The following is a 20,461-nucleotide window of genomic DNA, read 5'->3' as shown; positions in this document are numbered from 1 at the left end:
ATCTTTAATAAATTTCACCCTCTAATTACTAATATTAATGTCAATGAATAAAAAAAAGTAAATTTTAACAATTATAAATTAAAAATTTTGATTATTTTTCAATTTAAAATTTTCTTGATTAGTTTATAATAATTATTTAGCATTAATAAATTTTTTAACTTATTTATTAATAATTAAATTACCAATTCTAATTAATAGTAATTGACTATAAGTATCGTTTTTTACTAGTTGGCTAATAGACTAATTAATAGTAATAAAATGACTAAAAATTAAACAAACTAGCTAATATTAATAAATTATAAATAAATCTCGACATCAAATGAACAAATAATAATAACAACAATAATAATAATAATAATAATAATAATAATAATAATAATAATAATAATAATAATAATAATAATAATAATAATAATAATAATAATAATAATAATAATAATAATAATAATAATAATAATAATAATAATAATAATAATAATAATAATAATAATAATAATAATAATAATAATAATAATAATAATAATAATAATAATAATAATAATAATAATAATAATAATAATAATAATAATAATAATAATAATAATAATAATAATAATAATAATAATAATAATAATAATAATAATAATAATAATAATAATAATAATAATAATAATAAGTTGTCAATTTCACTGCAGACGAGGATGACTTTCTTATGCAAATTGTACATAAACATGAAAATGCGCATAAGGGGTCATTCTTGTATAAGGCAGCAATATATGCGGCAAGAACCCTTGGTCTTGGAGAAATAAACGCTCTTATGGAACTCCGAAAGGAGGAATTTAAGAGCGTCATCAGGAACGCCGAGGAAAAACTACTCCTTGGCGAACTGATGGACAAGTCCATGCACAGCGTGTTCTTTAAACACGTGCGTGATCATGGCTTGTCCATCCAGCTGACGTTTTCCTTCTTAAAGTCAGCGGGCCTGATGTCCGAGACTGAAGGGTTCATATTTGCCTGCCAAGATGGTGTCATTAACACTCTTGAGTACCGTAGCAAGGTGCTCCAGGTGCAGCTTCCGGACACGTCCTGTAGGAGGTGTAGACAACATCCGGAGACGCTTATGCACCTTTTGTCGGCATGTCCAGTGCTGGCGAGAGGTGCATATATCCAGCGTCACAATGCTGCCCTGAGAGTACTGTACTACTATCTTCGTCATTGCTACGGTATTGACGTGACACCAGTGCTGCCTTATTTGCCAGGAGATATTCCCCAGGTTGTTGAGAATGACAGTTGCAAAATTTATTGGAACATGCCATTTGCAACAACCCGGCGGATAGATCACAACAAACCTGATATTGTGCTCTTCGACAAGGCCACTCGTGACATTTATGTCATTGAGTTCTCGGCCCCGGCTGAATACAACATCTCAGCCAAAGAAGAGCACAAAAGACAAATATATCAGGATCTCCTGTTTGAAATTGGCAAACTTTACCCAGGTTACCGTGTCAAGCTTGTCGTCCTGATTGTTGGCGTCCTAGGAGGGATGAAACAGTCTTTTGTATCCTCACTTGCCAAAGTTCCAGCTTGCTTATCAAAAGCTGAGTTCTTGGCAGTTAGGATGCAGAAGGCTGTTTTACTTGGTTCTCTCCGTCTCTTAAGGGAAATGACTTTGGCCTGCTGTGATCACTAACCGCCTTGTTGTGCGGAGTGGTCCAGCAGTAACGGATGGAGCTCAGGCTGGGCCCTCGGAGAATCGGACTCCGGGGATAACCCCCCTGAGCATTTAATAACAAAATAATAATAATAATAATAATAATGAAGAAACGAGAAAATGGTTGTATGATTGGTTGTATCGAATGCAATACAAAACTACTCAAATAAAAAACATAAATAAAACACTCGAGAAATTATAAATAATCGTATTAATTTTTAATAATTAATTTATTAATATTTGTATACATAACGATGATGATAATCGAGTGATTTATCAAGGACTGCACAATTATATTGACTAGATAAATTATTAAAAATAATATTTAATTAATGAAGGTGCATAATATATATTAATGTTCGGAAAAAATAATTATAATTCAATAAATAATAAATAATAAATAATAACAATAATGATTATAATATATATGAATATAATAAAAGAGAATGAAGTTCAATTTTATTCAAGATCAATTATGATGCCTGATTATTACAAAGTAAAGATAAATTATAAATATTAGAAACATATCCAGACTGTAAGTCCAATTTTGTTGTTATTAATTATTTTTATTTATTTGAATAATATGCTTCCTCGACTCTTGAATCCTGTATTAAATATTTAACAATGTCTTTTTTAAATTTAATTAAAAAATTTTAATTATTTATAATTTTTTAATGATTTAAGCACTTAAAATATACTTGAGTCTTAAAATTTATTTAAATAGTCAATATAAAGCGTTTAAGAGTCAAAAATGTATAAATAAAGATGCTTAATTTTAAAAGCTTGGGCAATAAAATGTGCTAGAGCTCTCGCAAATTAAAAAAGAACACAAATAAAATTAAATAATTATTATTATTATATTAAAAAAAGAAATAAGTAGATTATTTAGAACTGCCGAGGTCGTATAATTGTAATGTTGCTTATATTCAAGTTAAAAAGATTATATTCGCACGATCTTATATTTAAAAATATAGTTTATCTGTTATAATGTCTATCCCTTTATTGACAATATGTTTTAAAACAAATATATTATATCATTGTTAGAAAGTTATTGATTTTGCGTTTTTATTTTTTAAAAACCTTCTTTTTAAGTTTTAAGATCTAAAGTCGCTAATTTAGACAAATTTAGTGCTCTTTAAAGTAGTTGTCGTGGTACAATATTTTCAAAAAATTAGATACTTTTTCATAAATTGTTGAACTTTAATCCGTTATTGATAAATAATTATACGGTCGAAAATTTTTTTAATTTTTTTTTAAACTCACAAAAAATACATTAAATAACTGTCAATTTTTGGAAAGTTTCTGACAATTAGTTTTTTTTTTTTTTTTAACTAAGAAACTGGTACAGAACTGCAGAGAGCGTATGCAATAATTGTTAAATAAACAATTTTTAATTGAATTCAAGTCAATCGACTTCAAATTTTTAGGGTGATTGTATCATCATGTCCTTAATAATTATACGAAAATTTTGAATTTTCTGACGGTATGCTTTAACCATGACAACTACCTTGTAAATTTTACTTGATTAAATAATTTTTCATCTTGATTTAAGTCTCTTTTTTTTCTGCACAGAAAAAAAAAATTAACTTTGATCAAGTAAATAATTTTCAAAAATTTCGTCTTCTTGTTTAAGTTGAAAAATTTTTAAACTAAAAAATTTTCCTTGGTTTAAGTGAATTTTACTTGATTCAATAATTTTTCATCTTGACGGTCAGCAGACAGTCCTGTGACCGTCACGTGACGGTCAAAAAGGACCTGATGGTTAGGCTCACATTACTAAGCGTGGCTATCAGGGTACTTACCTGATGATTCTTCGACTTCTGCCTATCCAGTACAAGCTTCGTCAGTTCAATACTATTTCAACAGCCAATAACACAGGTGTCTTCAATTTCACTGTATAGATAAAGAAAATTACATTCAAGACGTAGTTATTTAATTGCAAAAAATTAAACCATTAAGATCAATTCAGAGTAAAGAATTTTTAATAAATTTGTCTATTTTAAAATATTAACTGAACAAAATTATTTCAAATTGTTACTAAGCCAAGTACAGCCTAAAATTTTTGCGCGATTAATTTTCACATTTATTTTATTAAATAAAAGAAAAAACGCGATCTGTAAAAAAAATAAAACAATTTACTGTTTCAAGCAATAAAATCTTCAATTGTGTTATTTTTAATGCGAAAAACAAAATATTGACTGTAAATACTATATGTGTCTCAAGAATCGATTGGAAGTGTGTCTAAAAAGCGCGTGCTCGCGTTAAAAGGATATTTGTATTTTTATAGCAGTATTTGTTATGTTAGACGTCTCATTAGAGGCCGGTGAATGTACTTGTTTATTCTTAAACTTTTATTTTTATTCTAGCTCTCCTAGGTGCAGGATGTCGAGAAAGTATGACCTCTAGTAGTCGATAAACTCAAGGATCAACTTACACACTCTGGAGGAGCCAATTTACTAACTATATACGAACTTTTCTTTTACCCTCAAGCTCCAGTAAACTGTCGGAAAAAATAATTGTCAATAAATCTTAAATGAGAGAATTAAGTTATCGTCAATGCCATTAATCATCAATCATTTAAATTTAAACTTTTACCTATAAATTAACGTTGATTTTTTTACAAAGATTAAAAATTTTAAGATTTATTGTTTGTTTAACTTTCGCAGTTTCGAGTTATTGAAATTATACAATTGTTTAAAGTTTTAATCACTCAAAATGCAATTACAGAAGTGGTTTCTCATCGCATCTTCTATCTTTGTTATTCTCAGTTAAAATCCATTCTGCTGAGAAGTTTTAAACTCCTCATGATTATCATCGAGCTGTTGAAGTTTGATTGGAGATGGATGGAATCGAAATAACGAAAAATCGTGAATAATAAGAGCCAAATCTTGAAGAAAACTTTAATTGATTTATTTCCAATCTTCTGTATTTTGTATTTTAGTTTCAACAGTTCAGAAGTCAATTATTCATCGCTGTTTTTATTTTTTATTCAATTTTTGTTTATTTAAAGTTTTAAACACTTGTTAAATAAAAATTACTTGGCTGAAAAGACATTTTTAATTTTTTTTTTTTTTTTTTAATGACATTTTTTAATTTTTTGAGCGAGTTTATAAATTTGGACGAACAGATTTTACTAAAAAATTTAATGACAAAAATTTTGATTAGAAATCTATTATTGAAGCTTTTTCAGTAATTTTTTTCTAAAATATTAGCAATTAAAAATCGTACATCTAAGATGTATTCCTAATTATTTTCTTGAGCGAAAAAAAAATTTTTTTTTACAAGTGTTACGTCGAAAACGCAACTAAAATTTAATTATTTTTATCCTAGCCGTTAGGCTAATAGATAAGGATCTGAAGCTTTATAGGAAGGGGTTGAAGTTATAATATAAGAAAATGAATTCAATTTAATAAATATATTATAAAATTATCATACAAAGATTTGAATTATTAAAACAAACATAAAAATCTTAATTAAGAACTTACTTAAATGTCATTGTTACCGTTTCTTTACATAATTGAAATTTACTTTACTAACAATTGTTTTTTTTTTAATCTGACGCGTGGTTTCATTAAAACTTATAAAAACTTTTTCGATGTTAACACTAGGACGTCAGGACAACGAGAGATATTTTTGTTGAAAAATCGTAAAGGTGTCGAATTTTAGGGCGTTACTTATTTTTACTAGATGGGAGAAATAATGTCCAATTATTTTTCTATTTCCTTGAGCCCTTGCCCTCTCTCTTAGATTTTTCTATAATGTTGCATGAGTCCCCTCTACTTGGGTCAGAGTACAATATCGCTTCTCCTTTACTCTTATGCTCTATTATACATCTATGTATTTGTGTATACGTAAGCGCATTTATGCATAGACAAAGACATACATGTGTACTATTTTACATTAAATTATTTACTGTGACCAAATTTTTATATTAAATTAGTTAGATAAAAATTAATTTGTGCATAGATTACAAATTGTCATTAGTTTTTAGATCTAAATTTTTCTTTTTATTTAAGTCGTTATTTTATTCGAAAATAAAGAAAACATTTATTTATTATTTTTTTTTTGTTTAAACTTAAATTATAGTTATTAAATTTTGTTCCTTAAATTATCAACATATATATATTTTTTTTTCTTCTGTTGATACTAGAATTATCATAACATTCCTTTTTATTTTTTTCTTTTATCATTATTTACTTTTATTTTATTTAAACTATTGTTTATATATACATTTATTTTGTTATCGAAAACTTCTATTTCGGATCTCGACAAAGTTTAAAATTCTATTAGGGTATTTTATATTTGTTCAGGCTCAAATCCCTTAGTATGGTCAGGCCCAACTAAAACTAAATTTTTCAAATAAGTTTCTTTCAAAAATGCTATTGATAAATTTGAAGATAACAAAATTTTAAAAATAAAATAAATGTATGTAATTAGTTGTAAGAACATAAAATTATTTATGAATAATTAAATTCTATTTGTTATAAAATAAAAATGTCGGACGTTAAGTCCGACATAACACAAGAAATTTCACTTATTCCAACAAAATTAATTCTCTTGCTTTAAGAAATACTCGGTCTTCCTTCAGACACCCGAAAATTTTCTTGAGCCAAGAATTTTGTTCTCCAGTCAAGAAATTTTTCTTTCTGCGTGAATTTATATTTCTATTTTTAATTTTTCACTTTTAAAAATCTATCAAATTTTTAAGAATAAAATTTTTTTATTTAAACAATTTTTAAAGGGTCCTGCAACAAGCACACTGTCATTTACTAACGTAAAAAAACCTGAAACAGGTATAAAATTCGGATGGATACAAGGTTAATTTTTTTATAAATGAAAGAAAAATCCTTCCTTCAGAAAAATCTGTCAAAGGACAATTTCTCTACTCTAGAGAAAAAAAAACTTCGGCTCACTTAAATTATCAAAAATAAAACAATTGATTGCGGAGTGTAAGTATTGCGCAATCAATCATACAAAAGTTTCATTGACAAATTGCTTACCCTCGCGTAAAAACGTAATCGATCATTTCTTTTTTCTAATTATCAGTTTAAATGTTGAGAAAAGCACATTTGACTTAGCTACCCTCTGCGTTTATTGAAATCTAAACCACTCCAATCAAAAATCACGAGGGTGTAGTTTTCCTTACAGTAAAATTTCTTCCTCCAGTTAACAAATGATCGATGAACCCTCTGAAATATAAAATAATTTGTTTTATTTCCACAAATATTGCCGAAGAAAAATTATGCTCATTCATCTTGATTTAAATTTCGTAACTCATGATTTATAATTGTATTTTTTATGAAAAAAAAATAAAGTATTATTTGAAAACTAATATGAAAGAGTTATTAAAAATTTTTCATTACAATTGTTGATATTAATCCATTTCCATCGCATATTTGCAGTCAATATTGGCACTATCGGAGCTCTTGGGCAGAATAGGTGAAAAGTTACAACCCACGCAAATATCTCGACAACCCACGTTTGTTATAGAGTAGAGCATACGCAGTAACTTGTGTCCCCTGGTATCTACCAGTTACATCCTAGACCGCGAACTTGAAACTTTCGCAAAACTTTTTCTTGTTTATCTTTAGTTTTATTTTTTATTTTTAGTTTGTAAATAATTCAAAAACTTTAATATTTTTTTTTAACTTGCAAATAAATTATTAACTTTTTTAAAAAATCATTATTTGTTTAAATTATTCCACCAATCATGATGCAACGCATTAAAGATTGCTTTACGATCGAAAAATTTTAAATTATTTTGAATAGAGAGAAAAAATGTGTAATTTTTTATTAATTAAAGGAAAATTTGGAAAAATTTACAAGATTACGACACAAAAAAAAGGTAAGTGAGATTAAAATAAAAAATCCAGTTGTTGAATTGATTAAATAAAATCTCGCTTCTATTTATTTTCAATCTGCATAATTTAATATATTTCTATACCATAAATGAAAGGAAGAAATGAGTTGAGTTGAGTTGAATATAAATAATAATATTAAAATAAAAAAAAAAAATAAATAATACTAAGGGACTTCTGTGCAAAAATAAAATTATACTGCAGCGAAGTAAAATAAGAAGCAAACACCGACAGGAGCCGAAGTTTCTCCCGTGATAAGGAGAAGAGATCGATGTTCGCGGAGACTCGAGAAGCCCCACGGTTTCACGGGTTGCTTTCTATTGTAAAATATATATTTTTTTTTTATTTACATTCGTCTTAGTTTTGTTTTGTTTATTTATGATTGTGAGATTGTTTGGCGAGTAGTTGAGCGAAAAAAACAATGAAAGAAGAAATAAAAGGAAAAGTGAGAAAAATGATTGAAAAAAAATTAACATGAATTAAAAAAAAGAATAAATTTTTTTTTATTTGGTTCAAAATAATTTCTTTCTTTATAATTTTTTTTTTTGGTTAAAAAATTTTCATTTTTAATTGAGAAATTTTTTTTTTTTTCAGTTTGTAGTAAATTGTTATTAAATATTACTTGTAACATTCCGTATTATACGTAAGCTACGCTTCGAAGTTAACTGGTGATGAAGAATTCTGTTTCGCAACCACAAAATCCTCTCATTAACAGATATTAATATCTCTTTGAAACACAACGTGTCCTTGGTGAGCTTCAACTATAACTATTGCTACAACTATAAGCCGATTATAATATCTAACTAAACCCGATCGCTGTATTATTAAGTACTGTTCTCTAGAACTAGTATATTGATCAGGAATTTAAAATCTTACTGATAAGAGTTTTAGATTTATTTGTGTTAGATCCGTTTACGGGAAATTTTTTGACAAAAATAAATCACTGAGAAGAAAATGAGAAAATCAAGCACATATTTTTTTTAAGTTAATTGATAAGTTAATTATTGATAAAATTGGAATCGAAAGTCGTCATTAAGACAATATTTTATGAAAAATTAATTTTTCAAGATTAAATTCAGCTATTACAAAAATAAATTAAATGAATTTTTAAAAGCAAGTAAATTAGTTATTTTCTCTAGGATATAAATTTTGGTATGTAGGAATTAGAATTTTGTTAAAATATAAAAAAATTTTGCTAAGATTCCCTAGATAGATACAAAAACCTTCCAAAATGGATTCAATGATAATATTAATATTTATATTTAAGAAAAAAATTTTTTTTTTGAATTTGCTTCTAGAAGAAAGATAATTTACTCTTGATAAAAAATTTTGAATTTCTCAAGCCAAAAATATTAAATTTTTGAATCAAGATATATAAAAATAATAATAAAATTTTTTTTTGTTATATTTAGTAACACATAAAAATTATGGAGACATAAAAAATATAATTTTGAAATAAAAAAATAGTAAGCTTAATTTTAAAGTTGACATATGCCTCAAAATGAACTAATCTATTCAATATTATACTAATATACAATACATGAAGTACATAGATAAGATTAATATAGTAGTGTAAATAGATTTGAGCGGTATGAGATTATATAAAGGCAGAGTAGAGAGTAGAAGTTGTTTTGTACAATATCACAGGAGAATATGTATTATATATATATATATATATATATATATATATATATATATATATATATATATATATATATATATATATATATATATATATATATATATATATATATATATTAGGGTGATTAAAAAAAAAGAATATTTTTTTTTCGTTTGGTACTCTGAAAAATAGGTTCCTAGACACCTCTAAGAAAGCCTCTCCAAGCATGAGTTCTTAATTGTAACGGGAAGGTCCTCCTTCTTACAGTTTTCTATTTTTCTTATTATCAGATAGAAAAATTTATATCTCGCTTCCAACTACTTGAAAAAATATCTTGTTCCTTAGATTTTGTAGGAAATTGAATGCTCTACAAAAAAAGGTCTCTTACGATTTTTTCGTAAACCCAACCGTTTAAAAGATATTAACGGTTAAAGTTTGATTATTTTTGGGAAAATTTTTTATTTCTTATGAATTTTATAACTCAATGAAAAAAAATCATTATGAATGATGAAACTCATAGTTTTGTAGGAAATTTACTGCTCTATAAAAATGGTCTCTTATGATTTTTCGATCAAGTTGAGCGTTTACGAGATATTCATCGTCAAACATCAATGCATATCAATTTTTCTAGTTTTTGATCAATAATTCGAAAAATTTCAATTTATTCTGTGAGTTTCAAGGAAATTTAGACAAATTTGAGTTTTTATTATAAAAGCAACTCCTATAGATGTTTTCTGTTCAAAAATTCATTTGAAAGTTTTTATTCTAATAATATTTTTTTCAATTTTATCTTTAATAATTTAAAATCTTAATCGCGTTGTCATTTATTATTATGAAATTTGTTCAGTGCGGATTTTTAAATTGTTTTTCACAAAATATACATAAAATTTTCGTTCGAGGGGATTTTTGTTTTGAATTCCATTTCTTCTTCTGTTTGTCTTCTGAAACTAACGCCATTTATGTTTTTACTCTCAACTATCTTCAGTATCTACCCATTTAATACCGTATTTTCAGTGTTCCTAAAACTGATCATCTTGAATACGTAATAAAATAATTCATTTTAAATAAGTCTTATAATCATCACATAAATTTATTTATCATCAATTAACCTACAATGAATAAAGAAATACGTTTTATCGGAATACCTCTACAAAGAATTTCGGAACGTAAGTTACCAAAAGTGAAAGAGGTTATGCGTGTGTTTTTCTACCAACTTAAAATTTTAAAGTATTCAATCAAACAAAGTGCTAAAAATTCAGTTGACCAAGTTATTGAACTGTGGAGAAAAAATCAGATTCCAACTAGTGGAGCTCCTAATGCAGTCAAAAAATTTCTTCGCTATCACAGTCAATGGTTAAAATTACAAAAAAATTTCGATAAAAAGAATTCAGCGCAAAACCAAAAGGAAATGAAATTTCAAACTGATCTTGAACAATTATTCGACATTGTGAGCGAAAAATCCTTAAAAGTGCTTGATGATAATATTAGAAAGTTGTATTTGGATCAAAAATTCGGTACCCATATAAAGAGATTCTTTCTAATAATGTACCTGTATCAAACTTAACCACAACTATGATGGGAATAGATGAGAGTAGTAAGTATCTGAGATATTTAATTATTATAAAGTCAGGTAGTAGTGTAACTTTTCATAGATGACTAGATGACATTTGACTAGACAATTTTTGGAGTCCTTTCTTAATTATTTGTCATCAAAATGAATAAATTCTATACATTTTCTTCGTTTAATTTATAAAACAGATCTTATTCCAGACTTAGATCAACCGTCTACCAGTCATGCGATTGTTCCAAGTGAAAAATCAGAGTCGTTCTCTACGTATACATTAAGTGGAGTTAAAAATTTTGGATCTGATTCAGAGTATGAACCTCCAATTCCGACAAAACGAGCAAAACTTGATGTCTTAACTCCTGAAGTCATTTTTGGACTCGACCGAGCTAATGTCAGCAGTAGAAATGCGATGTTTATTATTGCTCCGGTTTTACTAGCAGTAGGTATTAAAATTGAAGATACAACGCTCAGTTATAGTTCAATTCAACGAGCTCGTATGCTTCAAAGAGAAGACATTGCTAAAGGACTTAATGACAACTCTAAGACACACGATAAATACGTTGTGCATTGGGACGGAAAAATGCTGAATGACCTTGTTGGATCAAAATCTGTGGAACGGCTACCAGTTATTTTAACTGCATTTGGTACCGAACAATTACTTGGGGTTCCAAAAATGAATTCTGGGACGGCAGACAATCAAACATCAGCCATTTTATCGACATTGAGTGAATGGGGTATTACTAATTATGTTAAGGCGATGTGTTTTGACACGACGGCAGTTAATACAGGTAACTTATCAATGATAATTTAATCTAAAAAATATTTAATTATTAACGTTCTAGTTTAATTTTTATTGCTTACTGAATTTCACCTTTGAAATTATTGAGAATTATTTACTCATTTGGATTTTAAATATAATCTACAATTTGTTGAAAATATTAAATTTAACGATAGTTATCTATTTTCTTTATACAGGAATTCATAACGGTACATGTAAGGCAATTGAAAAGACTTTGGGAAGAGAGTTAATCTGGTTACCATGTCGTCACCACATTTTTGAGATCATATTGAGAAGTGCATTTGAAGTATATTGGCCTGTGTCATCTGGGCCAAACGTACCAATGTTCGGAAGATTTAAAAAATCATGGGATGAAATAAATAAAACTAATTATAAATCTGGAATTGAAGATACTGTTGTTGCTGATATCATTTTGGATAAAAAAATGAAATATCTAGTTTAATTGCACAATCCTTACAGGTATGATTTAACTGCCATTTTAAGAAAAAAATTTTCTTGTTTCTGACAAATTTTTAATTGTTTTTGATAGTTACTACAACCCCGAGATGACTATAAAGAATTGTTGGAATTGTCGTTGATTTTCCTTGGAGAAATGCCTCAAGAAGAAATTTTTTTCAAACGTCCTGGTGCAATTCATCATGCTAGGTGGATGGCGAAGGCAATTTACAGTTTAAAAATGTTTCTATTCAGAAATGAATTTAAACTTTCTAATAAAGAATTGGACGGTCTTCGGCAAATTTGTATATTTATAGTTACACTGTATTTAAAAGCTTGGTTTTCATCAACTTCTGCAACAACTGCTGCTAATCATGACTTGCAGTTTTTGAAAAATTTATTCGAGTACAAAAATATCAATTCATTGATTTCTTCAGCAACTTGTGAAAAAATGATTTTGCATTTATGGTATTTAAGTGATGAACTTGCCATTTTATCATTATTTGACGATACCGTTTCATTGGAAGTAAAAAAATATTGTTGGAGCTGTTAATACTCGTAACGGTACAGATTCTAAAGCTAAAAAATTTATAATTGATAAAAACGATTTGAATTCATTAACGCAAAAAGTCTGAGTGACTTTGTTTCTAAAAAGTCTTTAAATCTCTTTAAAATCTTTGGTTTACCATATGACTTCCTTGATAAAGATATTGAATCGTGGCCTACTAATGACAGTTACATTGAAAATAAAGAATACTTTAACCAATTGAAAGTTGTTAATGATTCAGCAGAACGAGCTGTTGCATTAGTTAGTGAGTATAATCAATGCTTGACAAAAATGAAGAGCAATTCCAATACTTATTGCAAATTATCAAAGAACATCGAAAAAACTACCCAAACTGCAATAGAGGAAATTATTTACAGTAAAAGTGTACCGTTATGTTGAAAATATTGAAAATTATATGGCAGTTGATAATTAAATAAATAAATTCTTCGATAAAAAAGTGAAACACATGTGAAACACACTAAATTGAATTATATATTTAAAAAAATGCACTAATTTTTTTTTTTAATGTAATCAAACATGTCCAAGACTAAAAAAACTAATTAAAAAAATAGTTCATAACATATTTCTATTCATAGAAACTCGAATTTGTCTAAATTTCCTTGAAACTCACAGAATAAATTGAAATTTTTCGAATTATTGATCAAAAACTAGAAAAATTGATATGCATTGATGTTTGACGATGAATATCTCGTAAACGCTCAACTTGATCGAAAAATCATAAGAGACCATTTTTATAGAGCAGTAAATTTCCTACAAAACTATGAGTTTCATCATTCATAATGATTTTTTTTCATTGAGTTATAAAATTCATAAGAAATAAAAAATTTTCCCAAAAATAATCAAACTTTAACCGTTAATATCTTTTAAACGGTTGGGTTTACGAAAAAATCGTAAGAGACCTTTTTTGTAGAGCATTCAATTTCCTACAAAATCTAAGGAACAAGATATTTTTTCAAGTAGTTGGAAGCGAGATATAAATTTTTCTATCTGATAATAAGAAAAAATAGAAAACTGTAAGAAGGAGGACCTTCCCGTTACAATTAAGAACTCATGCTTGGAGAGGCTTTCTTAGAGGTGTCTAGGAACCTATTTTTCAGAGTACCAAACGAAAAAAAAAATATTCTTTTTTTTTTAATCACCCTAATATATATATATATATATATATATATATATGTTTGCATTCACACCAGCTCGCACACTGTAGAGTTGTCTGGCAATATGTTCAACATTACAGTTCTCTTAGTGTACCTCGTACACATTGTTTGGTCGTCTCTCGTAATTATTCTGCAAGAATGGTTAACACCGTCCGAGCGAAGCTTTCTCGTTAAGCTTGCGGACCAATTATTTTGAAAGCATTTTCATAATTAAATCCATTATTACTTAATTATTAATACTAATTGATTTTCGGTTAGTTCTTTGCTCTCGTTTCCACAAACGCCAATTCCAATTATACCATTAATTAATAAATCATCCACAAAATTTCTCTCGATTAAATTCAATAATGAAATATTTTTTTAAAAAAAAAAAAAAAAAAAAAAAAAAAAAAAAATGACTAGTTTTGCATCTTAAATTCAAAATTTCGCTTGATATTCACGGGCGTTATTTTAGAGTGACATATTTCAGAATGAAATGGAAAAATGAATAATATTTTTCGGTGGCTGAGATTCACGTTGTGGCATGTGTCATGCAGGATTTCACTGGTTCATCTTAACCACATACATATGTACTCATGTGGTTTATTTACGTACCCATACATGCACGTATTAAGTATATATAAGTTGAAATGTAAAGGGTAGTGGGTGGTGGGTGGTAGGGTTCCCAGTATCAACACAAGTGCGGTGTTACTGAGAGCTTAGTAAACATCGCCCATTCGAACATATTGCGCTCAATGTCTCTCTGCCTCTGTCAGATGTCAGGTACCAACCATTCTACTGTAATACTAAGCATTCTACAGTACTCAACGTTTTATTATTATTTTGTTTTATTTATTTTTTTTTTTTGGTCAATAAAACATAAAACAATAACCGCGAAACCATTTTACTATTCAGTTTGTGATTTTTTTCTATTAAATTATTATTATTATTTATTTATTTATTTATTTATTTTTATTCTAAAAAAATGATCTCTACGCGAAAAGAACCAGATGACACTGGATATCATCCCAGATTATACTCAGTGATATCTGGATTATACTTATTGTAATCTGGATTATACTGGCTACTATCTGAAAATTTTTTTTCACTTAGCATAATCTGGGATGATATCCAGTGTCATCTTATTTTTTCCGTGTATCCAAGCCAAATATTCTTGAATTTACAAAATTTGAAGGAAAAAAGTCAATTTAATTTTTTAAAAATAAAGATCTTTACATCATCAAAAAAAATTATTTCTGTATAAAAAAATAATTAACAGAGCATAATTGCTACTACGTGTAATTTTTTTTAACATAAAAAAATCTTTTTAATTTTATAATCAGGATTTGATATTAGTATTGCAAAAAATCACTATTTAATTAAAAAATGTACAAATATATTTGAGAACCAAGAAAAATAAAATCTTGAACTAATTTTATCGGCCTTACATTAAAAGAAAAAAGTACTTGAATAAAAAATATATGTACTTCGTCAAAAATCAACAAAATTAAAATTTTGAAGAAAAATATTTACTCGAGCTGTCTTTTTTTTATTTTTATAATAAAAATAAAAAATAATAATAATGATAATAATGAGTTAACTGATGTATTGCAGAATGTAAATGAATCCTTCAGTCATGTTACAGCATAAAACATTTGAATTAAATAGTATGGAGCCTAAGCTTCTAATTTGATATTGGAACAGATCCTTTAGAATTTATAATTGAATGTTCGACCAAGTTTTCCATCTACCACTTTTCATATTTATTTTCCCTACAGATGGTACCACAATACTGTACTTAAAAAAAAAAAAAATAATAATAATAATGCTAATGCTAAAAAAAGAGTATTGAACTTTTTTGTTAAATAAAATAAAATAAATTTGTAAAGACAGCTTTTCAAAAGCAGGCGCGTCTCTAAATCCAATTAATCGAGTTTCTGCGGTTTTGAACGGCTATTATTCATCGGTAGACCATAGAAAAATCTGTGGAAAGAAATTCTTTGTCGTAAAATTAAAAAAAAAAAAAATGTAATGTTTACAATAAATGTACTAATTTTTAATCAAAGTTTGACATTTTTTTTTTTCTACTTTTTCATTATTAGCAAAAAATATTCAATATTGATATTAAAAAGTTTTTCTTGTAAATCCTTGTGCTCTATACAGGAAATTTCCTCTGCAAGAAAGCTCGTACTTTAAAACTAAATCAAAGAAAGTTTAGTGCATAAAAGTGTCGAATATATTTTGTCTACAACTAAATAGAGAAGTATTGCACAAAAGTCGAAAATTTCGAAACATTGTTATATTATATCACTTTTCTTTTTTTGTTTTTTACAGTTAGTTGGTGCGAAAGTTCTAAGAGAAAATTTATTTTGTACGAATGCAATAAAAAATATTAAACTTGAAAAGTTTCGTCGACACGTCACCGCCACATGTTCTTTCGGATGATTTTTCTACTAATAAATTAAAGAGTCAAATAAAATTATTACATTTTAATTATGAAATATTTAATGCAAAATTCGTAATAAAAATATTTCTGTTCAATGTGTGGCAAATAAAAATAGAGAGACCTCACGACTACCCGAAGTATCAACCACTAACCCAATCGCCGAGAGGCGAGTGAAAAATATGAATTCAAAGTGGAGCTTCGGAATAAGAAAAATAAATGTGAAATTCTAAAGAAAATCAATTTTTCTCGACAGAATCACGGCTGTGCATCCCTTCTACTTCAGTTTGCACGTTCCTATTCTTGGTACAGAATGACAAGTAACTTGAAAGCCGATACTGCTATAGAAATTCTTGGACATTCTCTTGTTCAAGATCACAACACTATACATAATAAATTGCTGAGAAAATTCTGGTTCGTAAAAAATTTATTGATGGTATTAATATTGAAAGAGTATTTATATACTATTATTATTATCATCATCACAATTCATCCTTTAATATAAAAAATAATTTCTAAAGTTTTTAATTTTTTTTATAAAGTTAATGATTAAATAAAAACTTTTTATAAGTTGATAAGAATAAAAATCTGTCAAGTAATCTACTTAAGGAATAAAATAAATTAATTTTATTTTATATCACCTCAAACTTAACTCTCTTGTAGCGAGAAGATTCAGCGATCAGTCGCCTTCTATTGAATATTTTCAACACTACATAAAAAAATTCTCTTTTTTTCTCTAAATTGTTATCGTTGAAGTTAGAACTCTGTTCAACAAATAATTGTTTTACTAAATTAGAATCTTTTGCAATAAAATTAATAATTCGTTGAATTTTTTATTGTAATATTCGTTAATTATTCAGTAATATTAATATTAATTAATTAAAATTTGTTTAAGTGGTAGTGTGATTGTTGCAGGACCCTTTAAAAATTATTAAAATAAAAAAATTTTACTCTCAAAAATTTGATAGATTAGTTTATCTTATTTCATTAAACACTTTTTTATTATTTTTTCATTACCGAGCGACAATTGAAAGCTTTTGATAATTTCTCTTCATTCAATCAACATAATTTTTGTATCTCTGTCTTGGCATTTTCAAAAGAACGAAAGTTCTTTCACGTTAAGCTCCTTACTGCAACTTTTGATAATGATAATGAGTTCCTTAAGTATGATTAGTATAATTATAAAACATACGATGTAATTGTGACTTTTTTTTTTAAGCCATCTTAATATGGAAAATGATGTCCATTAGTTAGAAGGTCGTAAATAATCTGCGTAGCAACAAATATGACAGATAATTTTTTTTATAACGTTTTACATATTTCACTTGGGTATTCAGGTTATTAGGGACAAAGACGCAGGATTACGCGACTAGAAAGTAGTATTATATCATAAGTTGTATCTTTACCGGCGAGCTTTTCTATGAGATAATTACTGTTTTTAGCTATAGGCTTTAATACTTCCGTGAGTTGTCTCTGATTCATAAGGATTAAAAGTTAACGCTGGTAACATGAATTTAGTGACAAAAGATATTTGATAAGATATTTTCAATATTTAGTTATCGAATAATTTTTTTTTGCTGAAATGAATTTAAAGCGAACATATGAAAGATAAGGCTTGAAAAAAGCCGATTAAAAGATTGAATATTTTTTTTATTTTTTCAATAAAGCTTTTATTGATTCGACTTGAAATTTTTTTTGCGATTAATTAATTTAAAAATAAAATTTTTCCAGTCACAAATTTACCAAATTTGCAAAAAAAAATAAATTATAAAAAAATTTTTTTTTACCGCGTTAATTTATACATAAAGCTTTAGATAAGAAAATTACATTTTTATTTTATGTAATGTCAATACCAAAAAAGCTGAAAAAAAAAAATTTGAAATAAAATATAAAGAGTCAATAAGTCATTTACAATTTTTTTTCTCTACAGTTATAAATACTCAACTTTTTGTTCTTCTTTTCTTTCAATTTAATTTTCACTTACTTTATACGCGTACCGCGGTATATTGGAAAACCATCAGATGCTTTCCGTTAACGTATTTTATACACTCTTCGGTTTCTTGTACAATATTGTAAAATCCTTTTTTGACGTTACCACAAATTAATTTCCGTGCTACTTTTTTTCTTCCTCTTTTTCCTTCATCGGACTCTTTTTTTTCTTCTTTATTTATTTTCACCAACTATTTCCTAGATCCTATTATTTGATTGTTCCATTCGATCTATATATTCCTTAATTAAATTTACGAGTTAAATATCTTTTCGCCATATGAATTTAATAAGTTAATATTACATTAAAAAAATTTATTTGAATCAAAAAAATAACTTTAAAGAATAAATATTATAAAGTAATTGTTAAAATCGACTATTATTTATTACATTTTACTTTTTTCCGTGTAGCTTTTCGGAAACTACATAGCGCTAAAAAATTGAACTTTCTGAGCGACTATAACGAAAATGTATTGTATGAATTCCATTTTTTTTATTTATCTAAAAATTTCACACAATTCTAATCCTGATTAAAAGCACCGTAAGATTGTTTTTCATTTTTCCTTCATATATAGCTTTTTTCATCTCTTATGGCTTCTTTAAATAAATCGCGGTGAAAATCCAAGGTGATAAAGACTTAAATCATACATTGCTCGCGGATAATCTACAGAAGAAGAAAAATGTCATAAAAAAATAACGGGATTATTGGAACTGATGAGAAACCCTTTCAAAGTAAAGATACTCCGTAGGGATTTGCTTTCACTAGGCGACTCTTTAGTTCTGCTGGAGGAAAGTCACAATCAGGAGCTTTTTGCGATTCCATAAGTCTTTTGTCGAGACTCCACCAGCTAAGACGTCTACTTCAGTCCTATTAATCACATCTTCCTTTTATTCCTTCACCGTTTTACAATTAATCTCCTTTCAAACTTGTTACAATTTATCTGATCTTCATTTTTATCGCCCTGTTTAGTTACCGTTCAAGACTTTGATCTAAGAGCTGTTTACTTATTATTTTAAGATTATTTTTATAAGCAACAAAAAATTTTTTTCAAGCTTAGTTTGCAGAGTATAAGCTTTTAATCGTAAAGTATTCCAAGAATTCGGTCATAAAAAGTTGGTGTAAATTGTCTATTAAATTTTATTATAAATAACGCACTAAATTGTTGCATGACTGGCTTATACGACGTTAGTAAAAAGTTTATGGACAAAAATACATAAATCTCATTTTAATAGCTGAGATATTTATTCAATAGAAAGCGTCTCTGCATAAAATAATATTTGAGTTTATTAAATATTAAATATTTTATTATTGAATGTTAAAAATGTTAAGAGAGTTCAAAGTTTGAGAGTGTTTAAATTTTTTTATAACAGAAAACTGCATTAAAAGAGATTCCAAGTTAAAATTACGAATTTTGTGTAATTTTTTTATTTTTGATAAGAAAAAAAAATAATATTGCAGTCAATTTATTTATTAAAAATTTTTTTAACATTTTTAGAATATAAGAAAAAATTTTTGAAAAAAAATTAATAAATTTAAAAAATTAAAAATTTAATTTTTGATAAAAAGTATATATTATTTTGAAAATTATTAGAGAAAAATTTTTTATCTAAATTATTATAAGAATAAGCAAAACTGTGGCCAAAATTACGATTCTAGAGCAGTTTTTTAATGCTTTACAATATCATGTAATAAAGTTAAGAAAGTTATAGGCTGGTGAAGTAGAGGGATAATAAGAACGAGAAAAATAAAGTAAGACAATCGGTCTTGGGTAAATTCGTCTCACAGAAAAGATAAAAAAATTAAGCTCATTTATTCAAAAGTTATCTTATGTATTTCATTCGCTCCTTCTTCAGCTCAAGCATTTAACTAAAATTAATAGCAATTTATTACTTTTTCTTTCTTATTTTATTCTATCTAACAGAAAAAAAGACAAAGCAAGCCAGGGTTGTCATAAATATATCAATGTCGCATTTTGGTGACTAGAAAAAAATTTTTATCTTACAATGTGTAGATATATCGCGTTACTAATGCCAGAAGGGCTTGTTAATCATTTTTTTTCTTCCAAAAATTTGAAAATTAGTACAATGTACAAATTTATAAGAAAAAAAATTTTTTTTTGACATACTCTGTTTTAAAATTAAAAAAAAAAATTTTTAAAGCCAAAAAGCGTTCATAAGCCGATTTGTCATTCACTTTGAATAATTATTGATAACAAAAACTGACAGTAATATCAATAGTCAATTATATATTTCTATTTATTGATTTATTAATGAATAGAATTTTGTATTTTATCGACGTGTATAGAATAGAATAAATATATTCATTGGGAGCAGGGTATCCGTCTAGATGTTTCGTGCCTA

This window comes from Cotesia typhae, unplaced genomic scaffold (assembly GCF_013202065.1).
Source record: "Cotesia typhae breed Kobodo isofemale line unplaced genomic scaffold, CoteBio_Ctyphae scaffold_13, whole genome shotgun sequence".
Classification (NCBI taxonomy): domain Eukaryota; kingdom Metazoa; phylum Arthropoda; class Insecta; order Hymenoptera; family Braconidae; genus Cotesia; species Cotesia typhae.
Note: the sequence above shows the minus strand (reverse complement) of the source record.